Genomic DNA, 13018 nt, shown 5'->3' with positions numbered 1-13018 from the left:
ACTTCCTATCACTGCTTGGTCTGTAAATTATTGCTTGATCTCCATGCCTAGCAGTACAAATTTTCTAAAGGTTTGAATGTAATTAAATTATTACGGATTTCTAAACAAATTTACAAGGTTAAATGGAAAACAACAAAACTCTCATTATGTGTCATCAACACTTAACTTAAGTCCATTTATATTTTAGTGAGTAAATGATCAGCAGCCAGGATACAAAATATGCTTTCAATAAACTTTGAAGTTTTCTAATATAGTTTTCATTACACCAGCGCAAAACAAGAAGCCGGCCTTTGCATAGAAACAAACTTCTGATGCCAGTGTATTAAATTGCAATAGCTATTTTATAATTCAAACCTATGTTGGTTTAGACTGTTTCCACAAAGTGTGATCACAAAGTACCAATTTCAGTTGTAAAACTAGAACTTTAAATAACAATTACAGTCAAAAACCTAAATATGAATTAGCTCTGTTCTGATCGATGATTGTGTCGTACCAAATCTCCCATAAGAATATGTTACAGTTTAATTAATTTAAAAAAACGATAAACCTATGATAACTCTTGAAAAACTGCGGTAGATAAATAACAATAAAAAATACATTGTACAAAGAAAAATATTAAAGATATAAAGTAATAATAAAATAATCTTTTAATGTTGATTTTACTTTTACAGTGATCAGAATATAACAATATCGGCACATAACTACCTAAAACCACCTGAACATTTTTTTTGCTAGCAGTTTTCAAAAACAGCAAGCAAACAATAAATGTTTTTTTACCAACATAATATCAAGACTGACACAGCAACAAAAGTTTTTGTATACTTGAAAGCTAGATGCATTATAAAATATGACATACCCAACATGATTTTGATAGCCGTTTTCTCTTTCTGTTCGAATTGTAACAAATGTAGATTCAACAGCTCAGATAACGTTTTGATATTAGATGTACCAATTTTGGAAACAAATTATAATTGATTACAAAGTTTGTGTTATGTATCATTGACCAGAAAGTGGAAACTCATCCAATAAAAATTTTCAAGTTGATCGCAAACAACCAACCCTTCTTTACTTTTGTATTACTAGAAGTGGTCTTTTTTCATATTGCATTAAAATATGGTATAGGTTTTATACTGCATTAAATGCAAAAAATTTTTGCTTGAATTATGAGTTATAGCCCTATTTTTGTTGTGAGAGCAGCTACCGGCTCTAGTTTTGACAGATAGCTAAATGTTGCAAAACTCAGTGGTTCCATCATAATTAATTACCTACTTCACTGACAGATACTCTTGTAGCATGTTGTAAAACTCAAATGGTTCCACTATAATTAATTATGCGGCACTGATAGATACTCTTGTAGCACGTTGTAAAGCAAATTGAGTGTCTCATATAAAGATGATAGATTAATAAAGTGATAGAATAACACTGCTAATCTTTACATGTTGAGACTTACACTTACTTAATGTTGTTTTTCAAGCAAAATCAATTTTTTTAAATCATACAACTTTTTGCTATTTGGTTTGTTATGATGTAATGTGTAGTTTAATACAAAAGTACATTTTTTACTTCAACGCGCTTTGAAGGTGTATTTAGAAATCTATCAGAAACCCATAGTGCCTTGTAAATGCTTTGGTTATAAGAAGATTATGAGGTTAACAACGGTCAACAGTAATGGCGTGGAGACAGAAAATGAAAAATCTCTCCTGATTGTGGTGGTTGTCTAATCACTTCTGAAATCTCTCCTTTTTGTTCATGATAGCCACAAAGCAGTTCTTTAATAATTATTTACCAAAAAGGTATGAGTTAGACTTTATTAATATTACGCATGCTGAGAGCAGTTATTTTGGGTTGTCAGTTGATATACTTTTACTCAATATTCTCAGGAATGTCCTGTTTGTGTTTTGTTGATGTTTCTAGAGTGGACTTTACATAAATATGAAAACAGTCACTTAGGCAATCCATATTAAAACAAAATAACGAATACGGAGGAAGTGAGGAAGTAACCTTGATTGAATAGCAATTGTTAGCTGGTGAATACTCAGTAGCTCACGCTATGAGCTACACTGCACAATCACACACAACCTAGCAAAAAGAGCATGAGTGTGAACTTTCTTGCACCCAGTCTATCCAAGATGGCCGGTCCAATCAGTGGAATAGGTTCAAGGATGCATTTGAGTTATTTTTTACAGCTGCAGGAACAATGAATGGCAACGACAAGTTGAAGGTTGCCATTTAGTTGAGGTGCATTGGTCCACGAGAAAATAATATCTTCAGAACATTCTCATTTGCTGGTGACAATCAAAAAATGTGTATGAGGATGTGATTGAAAGATTTGATGTGTTCTGTAATCGCTGCTCAAATAAGTCAATAAAGCTGCATTGACTCCTCTCACTCAAACAAAATAACGTAACAATCGGCAAACATGTAACAGCTCTGCACAAGTTTGAAAATGAATGTTAACTTGACAGATGTATGATGATTTCATACTTTAAGCTCCCTTATTGGGCATCAGTGATGACCATTTAAGGAGAAAGCTATTTGATGATGCTGTAGGTGAGTGACAGAGGGCTAGGATTAGGACAGGCCATCATGAAATGCGGCATTGCAGAAAACTTAAAAAACAAAATGGAATCATTAGTCTGGAAGGGTCAGTATAAATAGCCAAAAATAAAAAGAAATTCATGAAGAATGACGAGCAAGATGAAATAAGGTCCATTTGTGCAAAAAAACGAAGAAACAGAAGATGTTGTGGGAGCATGGGCACTTTTATCCTCCAAAAAATGCCTAGCATAAGATAAGCAGTGTGACAGATTTAAAAAATACAACCGCTGGAAGAAACAATGTCACTCCAAATGACAGATGGATTTAGTGGAGAAAGAAGGAGAAAATTCTGAACACTCTGTTATGCCTGCAAGTGGTGAGAAAAAACCATAGATATATAAACCTAGATTGGCCAATAGGGAAAAAGCCTGTCAGACTTAAATAGCATGACGTAACGTCATTGTATTGTACCTCATGCTTGACTGCACTGTTGTTTACAATGGAGCTAATAAGAAGAAGGTGGCAAAATCACATTGATTTTCACATAAAAACCTTCTTGTATACATAATCCAGTAAACTAAAGCAATTCTGTGATAATATCTGATAACCACCATAGATTAAAAGTATAAAAGCTATGAAATGTTGCACACAAATTATGAGCCATCAGGGCTTTATTTGCCACCCTCTCCTATCCCCATTCTCTCTTTTCCCCTTCTCCAAAGAAGAAGTGAGAAGGGGAAAAGAGAGAAGGGGGAAAGGAAAATGGGGGCAAATAGCCAACCCACCCGAAGAGCCAGACCCTGGCTAAGTAAAAGATTAATATCATGTTGAACTAAACATGACTAGGTATGATGAGCCTGTGAAGTTTTGATCTGATCAGGGAAATGGAATCAATGGCTTTCTTAGCTAGAGCTGGAACGAGACCAAGGAATGCAGGGTCGAACCAGACTCAGGGTCAGCAATGAGGGCTAAGATCGGGTCAGACCGGGTCAGCACGCACGATTTTTTATTCATTTAAGGTTAAGAGATAGTTCTATTACAGCCTAATGTTGGGACATCAATAAACTAAAATAAAAGAAACCATTATCATACCAATCATTATATTTTGTGGCTTGGTTTATAGATGCAATCTACAATTTATGGTTAGACATTGGTGGATCAATGCTATTCAATGGGTGATAGATTAATGGCATGATTTGGCTAGTGTTTTTATTACAGATTTTATTTTCAACTGCTATTGTAATCAACAAGAGATTAGTTAAGAAATACTTTACAAATATAGAAATAGATAACCCAGCATAGAGAAAAGCAAAAATCCATCACTTCCCTAAAACTTCTGGTATTAGTGAAAGAAATTAAAAATAAATTTGCTGGATTGAAAGTTCTTAGACGCTCTTTTAAGTTCCTCAGGATGCCCTCGTTGTAAATGCCTCAATAGTATTGAGGTGGACCCGTCTTTGTAGCTTAAAGGTTGACTTGCAACAAAATTCACATTACAGTTATTTGGTATCAAGAGATTCACCATGTCTTACTCTGTTGTGTTGTAGGTGCCAAATACGTGGAAATGTGATTACAAGCTCTTGAAAGCTCAAAAACGAAAAGCCGCCGTAGATTGGAATCTCTTTATTTCGATGACGTAGTCATTACAGTTTGGTTATCGTCTTGTCACGTGATGTTCTCACGTGAATTGAAAGGCCATTAAAAAGCTCAATATAAAACTTATCGTAGCACTAGTTTATGACAAACACTTCGGGTTTTACCGAATACCCCGTATCAAATATAGATCCTCGCTACTTTACAGTTTTGTTTCGGCATTATTCGATCGTCAAGTCGTAATTTGATCACGTGACCCAATACTTTGAAAGCAATTTTTGCAGCACTTTTCGATTATCACAGGTGACCAACAAGCTCGTCAAGATTATCAGACAATGATATGTACTCCTTCGAGCTAAGGTTAAAAAGTTTAACGGTTTTTTACGGTAAGTTATAAGATATCAGTGCTAAAAGTGACAGCATTACAATGACGATAAAACAGAAGCGTAAGAACAATAGACATAGTTTTATTGAATGCGTGAAGTATATTTGTGAAAATATTTCGATGAATGAGGTTGCATGAAAGTGTAAACAGAAACCATCCTGTAACAACTACGTCCCATTTGAGCCGTTTTGGAAAGCGAATCCAAACTACGGCGGTCTCGTGTGGCTGCGATTAACTGTTCGTTTTTAGCTTTTAAGAGCTTGTAATCACATTCCCATACATTTCACACCTACAACACAACAGAGTAAGACATGGTGAATCTTATGATACCAAATAACTATAATGTGAATTTTGTTACAAGTCAACCTTTAACTTGCTTTTGCATATTGTATGCAAATAACTTGGTATTTTCCTTTCGTGACTGGCTTCTTCATGAACTCCCAGACCACCGACATGTTGATTATTTCCTGCCGAAAAACATTGTGAAACCTATAGTCCAAAGACTATTGTCGCAGATGTAAAAATATGGTCTTGACTCACCTTGTTTTATTTCGCCTGGTCCTTCCATGTTAGGACTATATGCGACTCCATTTCAATCGCACTTAAAAAGCGATATACAACCGCTGTTGTTTAGCCATAAACTTACCCGTATCTTTGTATAGGAAGACCCGAGGGTCGGGTGGCCCGACCTGGGCACCTCTGACCCGGTGGGTCAAAACCAAACGAGCTACCCGTGCCAGCTCTATTCTTAGCTTCATAATGCGCCCTAATCGAAATATATCTCTTTGCTATCTCACGAGCTAGGCTACTAGCTTGATGATTACACTTAAACAATAGCAGGATGTTGAACCTCAGCAACTTCTCCATGGTGGCAATTAGTGCTAGCCTGAGAAAGTATGTCACCAATCCAGCACTACTACGCAGCACTCTCGTCGCTTTCTCACTATGGTTGCAAACCTCAATCACTACAGGCGAAGACAAAGTCAAGCCACCACGATTCTTAACTGTGATTAGGGAAATCGTTGCTTGGTTTACATCAAAGTTGGTAACATCCACAATGCTAGTGATACAATCATTACACTTCGGCTTTGGTGACCTAGCCAGCTACATAGCCAGCTGTAAAAATAATCATTCTGTCTCATTTTTGACTTAAGACATACTTGCATACTCATCATATTTAGTCATGTTTAGTTCAGCATGATATTAGTCTATTCACCTAGCCAGGGTCTAGTTCTTTGAGTGGGTGGGCTACTTGCTCCCCCCTCTCCTTTCCACCTTCTCTCTTTTCCCTTTTTAACTTGTTCTTTGGAGAAGGGGAAAAGAGAGAATGGGGATAGGAGAGGGTGGCAAATAAAGCCCTGATGGCTCATGATTTGTGTACAACAATTCATAGCTTTTATAGTTTTAATCTTTGGTGGTTAGATATTATCACAGAATTGCTTTAGTTTACTGGATTATGTATCCAAGAAGGTTTTTATGTAAAAATAAATGTGATTTTGTCACCTCCTCCCCATTAGCTCCATTGTGAAGAACAGCGCAGTCAAGCATGAGGTACAATACAATGACGTTACGTCATGCTATTTAAGTCTGACAAGGCAACCGATGGGAATAGCTATTATTGGCCAATTTAAGTTTATATATCTATGGAAAAAACAAAACGCTACTCCCCACTTTTCATACTAGAATCAATAGTAGTTAGGAGTACATCAGGTTTGGGCTTGACACGGAAGAATCCTGTAATATCTGGAATCAGCTTGACTATTCAGCCTGAAAAAGCCACCTCTAAATGGAAACCACAGACGATTGAAACAATTTGATGGCTCGACAACAAAAGCTTGGGGTGGAGGTAAAATTGATGTGACCAAAAACATTTGTATTTCTAGTACACAAAACTATCAAACCTTGCTGTCACTTAGTGCCTGTCTGGAGATTAGCCTTCTACCTACCAAAGCTGAATAGGTATATTTGGTTAACAGAAATAACCTGCAAGATACACTAGCCAGTTATACTGACATTTCTGAATGAATAGGCTGTTTGCCAAAAAAATACCATATTGAAATAGACAAAGAAGCAGCACCAAAACTGAGCCACAACAGGAAAATACCGCTCCTCATTATAACCGATTTGAAAGCAAAAGTGGACAGCCACACAGCAAAGGGAATCATAATTACAATTGGGTGTCCTACTCAATGGATACACAATAATGTCTTTATCAATAAACTAAATGAGTCACTACGTGTTTGTCTAGATGAATCTAATTTTAAGAAGAGTATTCAGAAAAATCATTTCTATGATGCCAATTCTGGATGATATACTGAGCAATCTAGGCGGGTAAAGGTTTTAATTTGTCTGATACAAAAGATGGCTTTCGCCGAGTAAGGCTCAATGAGTCATGAAATGAATTGACTGCGTTCTGGACACCATTTTGTAAATATGTGGCTAAGAATGCCATTTGGATTGTCATCGTCCTGAAGAATATCAATGATGGCTATCAGAGTCAACAAAGAGTAAGGGTTATAGCAGATGAAATTTTAATTTCTGGAAAGGGATCAACACATTAGAAGGCCTTTTTTAACCACAATCAAAAGCTGGAGAAGTTTCTGACTCTGACTGGCAAAAGCAGTCAATCCAAAGCTGAGCAACCAAAGTGCAAGTTCATGCTGGATTACTGCCAAATATTTGTCATATAACCACATCGGAAGGTGTAAAACCAGATCTTGATAAAATTAAGCAATTGCATACACAAGGCTCCGATCATCAGTGATGGAGTGCGTAGATTTTGTGGCTACGTGAATTATTTAGTCAAGCTCATCCCTCAATGTGCAGTCGGTGTAAGCCATTACGGAGACTGGTTGGTGTTCTAGATGAAGAGTTTTGTTGGGGTGTACATCTGCAAAAAATGTTTCCTGAATTCACATGCCCAATCACACATCGCTATCATTGAAGTACTTCCAAATCAATTATGGTGCTGTGGCTTGAACAGACGCCGGTATTGATGGGCTCGCCGCAGTATTACTTACTCATGAAAGGACGGCTGGTGTCTTATGTATCTTGAAGTCTAAAAGATAGCGAGAGAAATTATGACCCTATTAAACTGAACTTGGTGTCCATTGTCTATTGCATGCAGAAATTTGATCAGCATATCTTTGACAATTCGGATTTGATAGTACATAGTGACCACAACCCAATACAGTCAATATTCAGTAAGTCGCTGATTCAAGCTCCAAGATGACTGGTTAGCTCTTCCGCAGCATCTTATGTCACTAGTGTACAGACACTTATGACACTAGTGTGAAAACAGCAAGTTACTGCAGATTTGTTTTCCATATCTCTGAATGATAAACCTAAACAGGAAGTCAGCAATGAACATATTTTTTGCAATCAGTTGAAGCCATTTATATTGGACCTGAGCACTAAGTCTAAAAAAAATTTACCAGCTTCCGAAGCGAATTCAGCAGGACACAAGGTATCCAGTGTTAGGTCAAGCAAAAACATGATTCTCTCAGGTTGGCAAAATAAGCAGAAGATATGCCAAAGGTAGTGTAATCATATTAATTATACATGTATCATGATGAATTGGCGGTACTAGATGGTATTATATGAAAGGCTCCAGACTGGTAGTGGCAGATGCACTGAGACCAAACATTTCAAAAAAATTTCATAGCAGTCACTAGGGGATGGTAGCAAATATAAAGAGTGATGGACTGCTGTGTTTTTGGCCTCATATGGCTGAAGACATCTGCATCAAAACAAAAAAGTATTTCATGCGCTCTCGACTTACCAACATGACCTAATGAAACACTCTATAGCCATGACATTCCTGGGATTGCATGGAGCAAAGTTGAAATGGACATATTCCCATTTAAAACCAAAAACTGTTTCATACTGGTTGACTACTGTTTTGAATTCTTCTTGTTTTGACTTCTACTGTTGTCAAATTATGCAAGACTTTTGCCAGATATGGGATACCACATTAGCTTCATTTAGATAACGGGGCTGAATTTTTTTTGCGAAGTTTGAAATTTTTAGCAAAGAATGTGGATTTTAACACAGCACTTCATTTCCTGGTCACTAGCAATCCAATGCTAAAGTTGAGTCATCAGTTGAAATCATCAAATGAGTGATCAGGAGAGCAGAAGATTCATATCTGGCCTTGCTCAAGTACAGTATAGAAATACACCCATGGTTCGAATGAATTCTTCACCAGCTCAGAAAATGTTTAATGGAGCCACTCGTTCAATACTTTCAGCACTAACTATTACAGGCTGTGAGATTTTTAAGCAAAAAGTTAGTCGAAGTAATGCAGAAAATTACAAACGCAATTATCAAAACAGATTCACTAAAGATTCATCAGGGTTAGCAATTGGTACCCCAGTGATGCTGAGAGACATACGGTAAAAGAGGACTACATTGTGTCAGAAATGTGTGATGGGGCAGTTGTCAAATAAGTCATACCTTGTCTCAAATGAAAATATACAAATAGCAGTAAGATTAAACAGGGTCAATCTGAGATCAATGCGATCAGACACTGAACCCGGCACAGAACAGGAAAGTGTAGCCGTTGATGAATCTAAATTGCATTTGCAGGTTCAGACTGAACTTCGTACTTTTGAATCTGTGGCCAATTCTGAGAGATCAGAATACTGGTGTTGAAACCATTAATATATCAAGCATCTGGCATAGAACCAAAGAAACCAAGCGTACTAGTAAATATAACAGCTACGAGAGGTACTAGATGCTACGAGGTGTTCTTTAGGATAGATGATGATTTAAAATGTTAAGAGATTGGTCAAATATGTATGAAACATTAATCGTTTAGCTCGACAATAAATACAAACATTTAGTCTAAAAACATTAAAGGTGAACAATTATCAATGTATAATAGGGATACCTGTTTTATTCGTTGCACTTGACTGTCATTTCTTACATGTAAATACTTAGGTACACCGGCTGTACCATTTTACCTTTTTTTTTACTTACCAGGTTCATTGATTTCTACTGTTCTTGAATGTTTGTGTGTGTATCCATTTTATGCATATTTCATGGTGTGGGTTGTTTGTCACATCAGTTAATCCTTTTCACTATTGCAAAAGTGGATGTTGACATGTATGCTGGAAGAATTTGTTTCGTTGTCAGTTAATATACTTTTATTCAATATGTTTATATTTGTTTTGCTTGTATTTACTAAATGCTCCTAAAGTGGACCTTACATAAATATAGATCATAAAAACAGTCACACGAGAAATTCATATTGATAACTTAATCACAAACAGAGATCACACTGATCAACTTGTTATCTTACCTCAGATCTTACCTCAGATAATTTAGAACACTCTAAAAAAACTACCTAGTGGTATAAGGGTTTTGAGTGCCTCATTGTTGATAGATTTGGTTATGAATACTTTATGTACTATCAATATTCCAGCATTTAGCTGTTTTAATTACAACATTTATTTGAAATCAGATGATAATCTTTATAATGATAAAGGAGTTGAACAAATAGAAAGTATTCATTTTATCTATGACGACTGCTTTAAAAATATATTGGAGCAGCTTGCAGTAGCACCTTTGAAATAAATTATTAAATAATAATTCACTTTACATCGAAAAGGTCAGTATTGAAAACTGTATTATTTTTCATGTTTGCACATTTCCAACTTAGCTGTTACATCTTAAGAAACAATTTCACAGCAGTAGTACCACATGCATTGCATGTAGTACTCATGTTCGTATCGTGAATTTCTCACATTTGGTCCTATTGGCCGTTTATACCATTTCTCTATGGTTTCTTTTTTGCAGCTTGGATATCCTGTTCAACTCATCCACCACTTGCAATTTTACACTAAATAATTAACCCATTTATGATATTTAAAACAGTAAAAGTCTTGCTACAAACTATGCGTCATATTACCATGTTAATCAATTATATGAGCCTGCTAAATAAAGTCTGATAATTATAAGCCTATATTACCCGAGGCGTATTTTAATGTAGCAGAAGCAGACAGCGTAGCGCGAAATCCCATCATACTGTGGCTTCTTATTATTGGTCAGATCTAAAAAAGATAGCGATTTGTGAGTTTCTAGCCCGCAGTTCCTAACTCGGTTTGAAAACTGTGTAGCTGTGTTGGCGATTACCATATATGTTATCAGTAGTACCATGGACGTAATGGATTTATTTAATAGAACTATAACTGTTTTGTAGCTAGACTAATATTTGCTAAAAAGTCAGGTTCCACCATGTATTTAATAAAAATATAACTGTTTTGTAGCTAGGCTAATAATTGCTGAAAAGTCAGGTTCAAATTTGTATTGTAATTAGGAGAAAAAGTAAAACTGTTTTGTGGGCAAGCCAAAACCTGCTGTAGTCATATAAAATAACCGTTTTGCAATGTAGTACATACGTAATAATTTGTAATAATACTATCGATGTACAAGCTCTATTCAAAAATATACTAAAAACTATTTACAACAACAGCCTACTACAACTACTCAGTGCAACTAGCATTAGCAGTTTTGTAGTTGCGTAGAAACGGTCTTATTAACGCGCAGTTATATTGTAGGCGCCGAAATCAATTCACGTGTACATTCCGCAACTGATTTAGGACTAGCGGCTAGAAACTCACAAATCGTTATCTTTTTTAGATCTGACCCTTATTATTGGACTAAAGCAATAATTTTCCCGTAAGGTGTTCGGATGCCATCGACGATCAACGGTACAATAACATAAGCTGATCCAACTTTCAACTTTCCGTGTAATTCCTGTTTCCATGTTAATATTTTGCAGAATTAAAATATGTGTAACCGTGCTCGTGTATTTAGTTGTTAGCTTTTTTAATTGAATTGTGCTGACGCTTTGCTTAGTGTACTAAACGACCTTTTAAACTGGTTCCATTTTTAATACACTTATTTCATTAGCAGACAAAGTTATTGTCTACTTGTCGACAAAGTTATGGACAAGTTCAAAGAACTTGATTTCTCTATGAATAGTGTTGCTGATGATGTGCTTTTTAAATTATTCGTTTTGCTCCTAAAAGTGTTTTAAAACATATAACTGACATTATGTAGCTATTTCTATGCTTACTGTATGATGACTAAATCTCGTCGCGTTAAGGTAACGACAATGTAAATTGTAAGGTAACGACAATGCCTTGTTGTTCTTGCTTTATTTGTCGACAATAGAGAAACAGCTTGTAAGTTTTTGAGTGCTGTGGCAATAGGTTTAGGAAATAACAGTGTTACTGAGACATAAATTTATGCTTAACGAGTTATTAAATGGGTTGGTTAAGACGAATAGGTTTAGTTCATTTTTGTGTTTTTTATCATTTGGTTTTTAGCAAACAACGGTTATTACAGCAAAAATTACGAGTATTTGTAAAGACACTGCAACATAATTTGATTTTTATATTTTTGAAGGTTTTAATTTTTGGTCTGTGTCGGTTTTTAGTTCTGCGTTTATAATTCTTTAAAGCAGTTTCTGTCTACATTTTGATGTAAATTGTCATTTTAAAGTAACAATTTTTCATATAGTTATGATCAATAAATCAATTGTATTTGCAAGCAAGAGTGCAAAGTTTAGTTTTATTTTGTTTAAAAAATTCACAAATGCAAAGCCTTGACTTTTAATTTAAGTATTAACAGGTAAAACTGTATTTTAGAACAAGTATATTTCTCCTACTTGATGATTTTAAAACAGCTTATGTAATGTAGAAGCCATAAGAAAACTGTAAGTATCATGTATCTTATCTCTGTGAGGCAACAACCTATCTACCACTGCATGAGTTTATTCTTATCGAGTTACTTTTTATGGTTGTTTTTTTAATACGAAACAAGAATGGAGTTACACTTACGTGATGCTTACAAATAGTTTTCTCTCGATATTAGATTACAATAGAGTTGTCTTTTACTAATCAACCATTGCTCCGATATGTGTTACCAGTGGCTTACTCTATCTATGAACCAAGAATCTCAAAGCACAGTTAATCAAGAATGATAGTTTTGAAACAAACTGATCTGATGCCAAAATGATTAACTAAACTATGCATATAATAGATGAATAATATAACTATATGAGAGGCTGACCACACCAAATGGTCTGGATGACTACATCTACCAATGATTTACATGTATGTGTAATTGTCCTGAATTTGTACAATGTACTTAAATTTAATTGCATGTTGTGAACCATACAGTAGTATAGAATAGTCACAGAATGCTGGTATATTATTTTATGACTCCTCCATTTTGCTACAGAAAAATTTCCATATATACAAAGTAACATGCAATCATTAGTCTTCTATAATACAGATGTTCATAGAAGGCTATAAAGTAAAACATATTTATAATAAATGCAAATAGGTAAATGAATGTTTTTATCACTGACCAAAATTTCAATCTCTTTGTTCTGTAGGTAATTAAATGCTTCAATCAGTCAATAAAATGATGAATGTCTAAATCTTTGTTTTTGATAATAAAATCAATAGTTTCTGTTTGTACATTAATAAG

This window comes from Watersipora subatra, chromosome 1 (genome assembly GCF_963576615.1).
Source record: "Watersipora subatra chromosome 1, tzWatSuba1.1, whole genome shotgun sequence".
NCBI classification, from domain to species: Eukaryota; Metazoa; Bryozoa; class Gymnolaemata; order Cheilostomatida; family Watersiporidae; genus Watersipora; species Watersipora subatra.
Note: the sequence above shows the minus strand (reverse complement) of the source record.